The sequence below is a fragment of the Nanorana parkeri genome, unplaced genomic scaffold (genome assembly GCF_000935625.1).
Source record: "Nanorana parkeri isolate BGI_ZX_2015 unplaced genomic scaffold, ASM93562v1 scaffold90, whole genome shotgun sequence".
Classification (NCBI taxonomy): Eukaryota; Metazoa; Chordata; class Amphibia; order Anura; family Dicroglossidae; genus Nanorana; species Nanorana parkeri.
In genome coordinates, this window is record NW_017306358.1 from 537,852 (window position 1) to 546,009 (window position 8,158).

General features: G+C 44.2%; 1 protein-coding gene across 1 annotated transcript in view; it reads right to left on the reverse strand.

The window, feature by feature from the left end:
- The window catches only part of GRAMD4 (GRAM domain containing 4), a 95,508-nt gene that overhangs the window by 86,667 nt on the left and 683 nt on the right, over positions 1 to 8,158 (reverse strand). The gene's annotated exons all lie outside the window — the stretch shown is intronic.

An 8,158-nucleotide genomic window follows, 5' to 3' on the forward strand; every position in this document is an offset into this window, starting at 1 on the left:
CAACTCACCCCCTTGGTGTCCTCTCGTGTCACTAATCTACTATCTGACATATCCGGAGGGACTGCTGAAAAATGAGTGGAAGGAAGATGATCGGATAAAGAGGCATCACATAGGCTGGGTTCACACCTGGGCGTCCAAATAGGCTTGTTTTTTAAGCCCATTTTTAGCACTTTTTTTGTTCACTGAAACGCGCGTTCGACGGTTGTTTTTTAACCTCCCTGGCGGTACGATTTATTTTTTTTAAATTTCCTTTTTTTTAAAACTTTTTAAACTTCCAGGCCGGTTCCGCCCCCCTGCGATGCAGACGCTCGCAAAGCACGGAACCCAGAAGAAGGCAGCGGCCGGAGGACACAGCGGGGATCGCGGACAAGGTAAGACCTACGCTGTATTCCCGAGTGTGGCTTAGGGTTACCGCTTTGTTAACCCCGAGCCACACTCGGGAATACCAATGGATATGCGCTGAACTACGCCCCAAAGAAGCTCCTGTACTATTTCGGGTGTAGGCCGTTTTACGCCCGGGTGGGAAACATGCCCATAGGGATTCATAGGATTTCACTGCTTGAGCGTTTTTCAGCGCTTCGATCAGCGCTGAAAAACGCCCAGGTGTGAACCCAGCCATAAAGGTAAGAATTAAAAGTAGAAACAGAATGCGCAAAAAAAAAAAGTTTAATGTCGCTTTAAATTCAGCAAAATGACTTTCAAGCCTATAATAAATAAAAGGTATTAGAATAGAAATTAAAAAAAATCAGTGCAATCAAACTAGATCGAGCACATTGGCACTGCCAAGATACAGGAACAAGCCTTTAGCCCGTCGGGCTGAAAAAAACGGGGGGAAAAAAAACCAACTCCACTGGATTCCCCCATCCACATTAAACAGCATGGATAAGGGATTTCCCCCATCCCATTGTATTCTGACAGTGGCACACCTGACGGAACAGTAACTGCAGCTAATAGCAGTGACTGCAACCTAAGCCAAGAATTTTCAGACCAGCAAATTCGACAAAGGTGTCACACAAATTCTAAATAAACAAAAAGGTAAAACTAATTTATCTGGCTCTTTTCTGTTTGGGAGTTTATGATGTTCCACAAACTAGCCATTAGACATACTGAAGATCTATGCAAATCCTCCACCTGTACTTTTATCAGAGGGATCACTATACAAATGCATTTATAAACTGCAAATCAAACTGGCATTTACACTAAGTTATGAACTTACCACATGAATTTTTTGGGTCGACACTACACCCTTGCAGGTACAGGGAGTTATTGCTAGCCAGAGCCCCCCCAAATTCACAAATTCTTCCCTTTCTGGAAGATTGCACACAGGCCTGCCCTTAGTGAATTCCACAAAAGCGAAGAGATACTCCGATTCTCTGTAGAGTGTGAGGGGGGCATTTATATACTCCAATATTCATGAACTCAGCATTGGCATAAGGCATTCAGAGGCCTATCAAGACACATTGAGCCACATTTTTAGAAGCCAATGATACCTCCTGCTGGCACCGGCTGTCTGTAAAGTAAGTTTAGTAAGTTCATGTCAGTTTTGCTTTATCATGGATTCCATTGCTTGCTACAGAAATGCCACGAGTGAAGGACTGCGTAGAATAAGATGTCAGAGGGCGGTATCTAGTTTTGCATTAAAAGGGAAAATTCATTCAGATAAGCACAGCTCACAACATGAAAGGAGGTGTTTCAAGGAAGCTTAAATTGGCTTGGCAAAATGACCGATTCCTTGTATTATTATAATACTGATTTAATGAAATGAAAGCGTATACTGTGACTTGAGATCTCCCTTAATTCAAACTACAAAAAGGCATGGAAAGGAATACAAGAAATGCCTGGTTTTCAATGCATCTGAAACAGAATTATGATGCCGATAGCAACCTAGCTCCCTTTTATTATTAAACGCGTCCTAGATAAAAGACAGCTGAAATCTACCCACATGGTGCAGAGCAGCTTTCTTATTAGGGTCTTGCCTGCCCTTACTTAGATACGTTAAGGTGTGGGGTGGTCAAGGGTTGCTTGCAGCATGTATGGTCATAAACATGCACATGCCCACCCTTCAATAGTATGAAATCTGCTGTAATTAAGCAAGTATGTCATCTGGAGCCTTATCACATGGGCCAAGTAGTTACATGCCTAAAAGGTGCCCATACACCTGCCGATTATCGTACGATAATCGCTGGAAATCCCGCGATCGTATGATAATCGCCAGGTGTATGGAAGGCGTGCGATCGTTTCTACTGTACGGTCGACGTCTTTTGTCTCCCGAGCAGGCTTGAAAACCCGCCGAGAATCGTACGATTGTCGGCGGGGTAGTGGCGGTCTCGGGGGGCAAATGTTGCACGGGCCAGTGTGCGCAAGCGCACACTGCCCGTGCAGCATTGCAGTCATCGCAAGTTGCAGTCATCTCAAGTACGATCTGCCTGTCCAAAATGGGCAGATCGTACGTTTTTTTAATTACCTTACAAAAAGGCAAATTACCTTGAAAAGGGGTATACTCTGATGTATCACTTTCTTGATGGTACCAGGACTCGTACTTGGAACTCCATAGTTGCTAAATCTAGTCCCCCGCCACGGGAATTCTTTCATTACCTCCAGCTGAGGCACTGGACTCACTCTCCTCCAAAATGGTAATCTGATATCCCCTTTATCAGTGCTATAAAGTCGTTGCCTGAAAGACCCCTATGCCCCAAAACTTATCTCGACACTCTATTCCCAATTGACAACTGCTCCCACCACACCACCCCCAACGTATGTGGACAAATGGCATGCAGACCTGGGATCTATCAAAACTACAGAGGAATGGAGTCTAATCTGGAGGTCTATCTCTAAATGCTCCCTTAATATCCTGTCCCAAGAATCAGCATATAAGGTCCTCCTGAGATGGTATCTGGTCCCTGCCAGAATAGCCCACGCCTTCCCATCCTACCCTAAAAATTGCTTCCGGGGTTGCTCTTCAGAAGGTGATGTCATGCATGTCATGTCATGCCCATCAGCCATTAGATTCTGGTCGAAGGTCTGTAGATTTATCTCCTCCTTACTTAACACAACGGTCCGCAGAGACCCTTGGCAAGCTTTAATGCATCTGAAAATTCCACACCTCAGGCGGTATCAGCAGAAATTAGCAGATTTTGCTTTCCTGGCGGCGAAGCAGACAATTGCCCATTCATGGAAGAAACAGATGATACCTTTTGGAGAGTTCAAACAACGCATGCAGGGCTTCTTTATCAATGAACAGCTGTCCAGCATATTATCTGACTCCCGCGCCAAATTTAGGAAGGTATGGTCGCCGTGGGTGGACCTCACACTTCCAGACCTGAACCCTGATATCCTCTAGCTCACATGAGACCGTTGGCACCTGTGTTTCGTGGATCTCGTTTTTTTAATTACCTTACAACCATCGCAAGACAAAAGTCTTGCGATGGTTGTAAGGTGTATGGCCAGCTTAAAGCTGTGCAGTTCGGGAGGGGTAATAAGTGGTCAGTAACTAATTAAAGCAAACCTGTTGTAATTATAAACCAGCACAGCCGAGTGCAGTATCACCACTGAGGGCGAGTGCATACCTCTACAATCTTAAAACACCATTTCAGTCCCCCGATGCCATTAATAAAACATGCAAAAATTAATTTCCAAAAACTTTTCGTCCGATGATCGAACCGTCGTACGATTTTCATACGACGGCCCCATCCTGCCCTGATTATCGCAAGGTTCAATCAATCGACTTTTGACGGACGGAAACGCCACCAACCATGCGAACATCGTACGATCGACCAAAGTTTTCAAACATGCTTGGCCGTCAAAAGTCGTACGATTGTACAGTACAGGTGCCGGTCGGGCACTCTATTCACAGGTTACGATTGTCGTACGAAAAGTCGATCACATACGATTATCGTACGATAATCATAAGGTGTATGGGCACCTTTAGACAGTATACACATATAACACAATGATCAGTTCATATTAAAATGTGCTCAGAAAATTCATTGTTCAACACCTATTATTTTAGCAGCTACTGACACCTGTTTCCAATTTTAGAACCTACTAACATTAACAACACCTTCTCTACGTATCATTTACTCTGTACTCCTGATATTTCCTACAACTTGTAAAAACCTATGAGTCAGACTTTCTTCACTAGCAGCACTGAAGACACTAAAGCCTGTAATGAAGATCATTCTCACTACTGGAACAGAACGTACGGCTCATGTAGGTCAACAGAATTAGTGTTAACCCGGGATCTGCTACCATTGTCTTATGATCAGTAAACTGCCAACACCAGGATGAATACACAAAGCATGTCTAGGATAATAGGCCGTCACATTCTTCCCAAATTGTGAGACAGGTTTTACTAGCTGTAGATGTCCTCAATGCAGGTAGTGTAAGCAGAGGGTCAGGGATGGCAGTTCACAGTCCCAATGCCAGCTGTGTGTACTGCCAGCTCTGGTCTTCACCAGCCAATATGAGGAAAGCAGCATCCTGATGACATATATAACCGGCAGAGGACTTCTGAAATGGGAAGAAGGTCATAGCATCATAATACTTTTATTGGCACAAGAGCTACTTAGGCACTAAAAAGTAAGAGAAACACTGGCTTGCCTCCATACAAAAAAGCTCAATTTAAAACCAAGGACAGTAATAAATACAGGATTTGACTGACATATTTATGCAACGTTTGCTCCTCTAAGCTTGGGTCAAGAACAAATTGCCGTAAACCTATAGATACAGAATTCGCTCTGTTTTACTGCTTGGACAACTTCAACACAATGTTTCAGTTAATGAGCCAAACAGTGTGCCATAAAATGCATAGCTTATGATTAATAGCTGTGGCATACTGATTAATATATAGCACAAATGTTTATTGTTTTATTATCCAACCTTCATTAAATATTTTGTGGAGCGAAACAGCTAATTAGAACAAAGAGGTTATTACTCCTCATTAGAAGAGAACACGGACAAAATACACTAATTTACAGACAGCCTTAATCCAAGAAAGTCCAGTGACGGTAAGTAGCACACATAAGAACAATGCTGGAGTACCCATACGACTAGGATAAAGGTGATGAGAAGTGGCACACAACAATTCTGGATCTGGGAGCACAGCTCATATGGAGGCTGGAGTACCCATACTACTAGGATAAAGGTGATGAGAAGTGGCACACAACAATTCTGGATCTGGGAGCACAGCTCATATGGAGGCTGGAGTACCCATACTACTAGGATAAAGGTGATGAGAAGTGGCACACAACAATTCTGGATCTGGGAGCACAGCTCATATGGAGGCTGGAGTACCCATACTACTAGGATAAAGGTGATGAGAAGTGGCACACAACAATTCTGGATCTGGGAGCACAGCTCATATGGGGGCTGGAGTACCCATACTACTAGGATAAAGGTGATGAGAAGTGGCACACAACAATTCTGGATCTGGGAGCACAGCTCATATGGGGGCTGGAGTACCCATACTACTAGGATAAAGGTGATGAGAAGTGGCACACAACAATTCTGGATCTGGGAGCACAGCTCATATGGGGGCTGGAGTACCCATACTACTAGGATAAAGGTGATGAGAAGTGGCACACAACAATTCTGGATCTGGGAGCACAGCTCATATGGGGGCTGGAGTACCCATACTACTAGGATAAAGGTGATAAGTGGCACACAAAACAATTCTGGATCTGGGAGCACAGCTCATATGGAGGCGAATAGAAGCAATATAACAATGTTAGATCTGGGAGCTCAGCTCATCTCAAGGCTGGAGTAAGATTACTATGGAAGCATACACATTAATGACAATGCTAGATTTTGGAACACAGCTCATGTTGAGGCTGGAATATCCATACTACTTGGACACAGGTGATGTAGAGCAGAACACATTTATTAATAATAATGGTGGATCTGGGAGCACAGCCACTAGTGAGGCTGGAGTACCATTACTACTAAAACACAAGGGAGGAGAAGCAGACACATGAATACTAGGGATGCACCGATACTAATATACCTACCTCCGATACCAGAACTTGCGGTCAGAGAGAAAGATCCCCCTCTGACCGGCAGTGCCGAGGGAGCATGAAGCCAGGTTCCTTTCCAAGCGGGAAGCTGGGGGTTATGACCTGGCTTTCTAATTGGTTGGGAAGCCAGGCTGCCTAGCAACAAGTGAAGCTGACTTCTCAGCCAATCAGGAAGCCAGGCAGCACATAATGACCTATAGACATCTCTATGCATTTGATGGTGATGGGTAGAAGCACATAATACTGGATCTTGGCACACAGCTCATATTGAGGTTGGAGTTATCATTACTACCAGGACACAGGTGATGGGAAGCAGAACCTAGTAATAATGCTGGATCTGTGTACACAGCTCATATTGGAGGTTGGAGTATCATTACTACCAGGACACAGGTGATGGGAAGCAGAACCTAGTAATAATGCTGGATCTGGGTACACAGCTCATATTGAGGTTGGAGTATCATTACTACTAGGACACAAGTGATGGGAAGTAGAACCTAGTAATAATAATGCTGGATCTGGGTACACAGCTCATATTGAGGTTGGAGTATCATTATTACCAGGACACAGGTGATGGGAAGCAGAACCTAGTAATAACAATGCTGGATCTGGGTACACAGCTCATATTGAGGTTGGAGTACTCATATTACTATGACAGAGGTAATGGGAAGTAGAACCTAGTAATAACAATGCTGGATCTGGGAACACCGCGCATATGGAGGCTGGAGAACCATTACCACTAGGACACAGGTGATGGTAAGCAGAACCTAGGAACAACAATGCTGGATCTGGGCACACAGCTCATATGAAGGCTGGAGTACCATTACTACTAGGACACAGGTGATGGGAAGCACAACCTAGTAATAGAGATGCTGGATCTGGGTAGACAGCTTATATGGAGGTTGGAGTACCATTACTACTGGGACACGGGTGATGGGAAGCAGAATCTAGTAATAAGAATCCTTGATCCGGACACGCAGCTCATATTGACGTTGGATTACCATTACCAGGACACGGTGATTGGAAGTAGAACCTAGTAATAATAATGCTGGATCTGGTACACAGCTCATATTGAGGTTGGTGTACCATTACTACCAGGACACAGGTGATGGGAAGCAGAACCTAGTAATAATGCTGGATCTGGGTACACAGCTCATATTTAGGTTGGAGATTCATTACTACCAGGACACAGGTGATGGGAAGCAGAACCTAGTAATAATGCTGGAACTGGGCACACAGATCATATTAAGGTTGGAGTATCATTACTACCAGGACACAGGTGATGGGAAGCAGAACCTAGTAATAATGCTGGATCTGGGTAAACAGCTCATATTGAGGTTGGAGTATCATTACTACCAGGACACAGGTGATGGGAAGCAGAACCTAGTAATAATGCTGGATCTGGATACACAGCTCATATTGAGGTTGGAGTTATCATTACTACCAGGACACAGGTGATGGGAAGCAGAACCTAGTAATAACAATGCTGGAACTGGGCACACAGATCATATTGAGGTTCGAGTATCATTACTACCAGGACACAGGTGATGGGAAGCAGAACCTAGTAATAACAATGCTGGAACTGGGCACACAGATCATATTGAGGTTCGAGTATCATTACTACCAGGACACAGGTGATGGGAAGCAGAACCTAGTAATAATGCTGGATCTGTGTACACAGCTCATATTGGAGGTTGGAGTATCATTACTACCAGGACACAGGTGATGGGAAGCAGAACCTAGTAATAATGCTGAATCTGGGTACACAGCTCATATTGAGGTTGGAGTATCATTACTACCAGGACACAGGTGATGGGAAGCAGAACCTAGTAATAACAATGCTGGAAACGGGTACACAGCTCATATTGAGGTTGGAGTATCATTAGTACCAGGACACAGGTGATGGGAAACAGAACCCAGTAATAATGCTGGATCTGGGTACACAGATCATATTGAGGTTCGAGTATCATTACTACCAGGACACAGGTGATGGGAAGCAGAACCTAGTAATAACAATGCTGGAAACGGGTACACAGCTCATATTGAGGTTGGAGTATCATTACTACCAGGACACAGGTGATGGGAAGCAAAACCTAGTAATAATGCTGGATCTGGGTACACAGCTCATATTGAGGTTGGAGTATCATTAC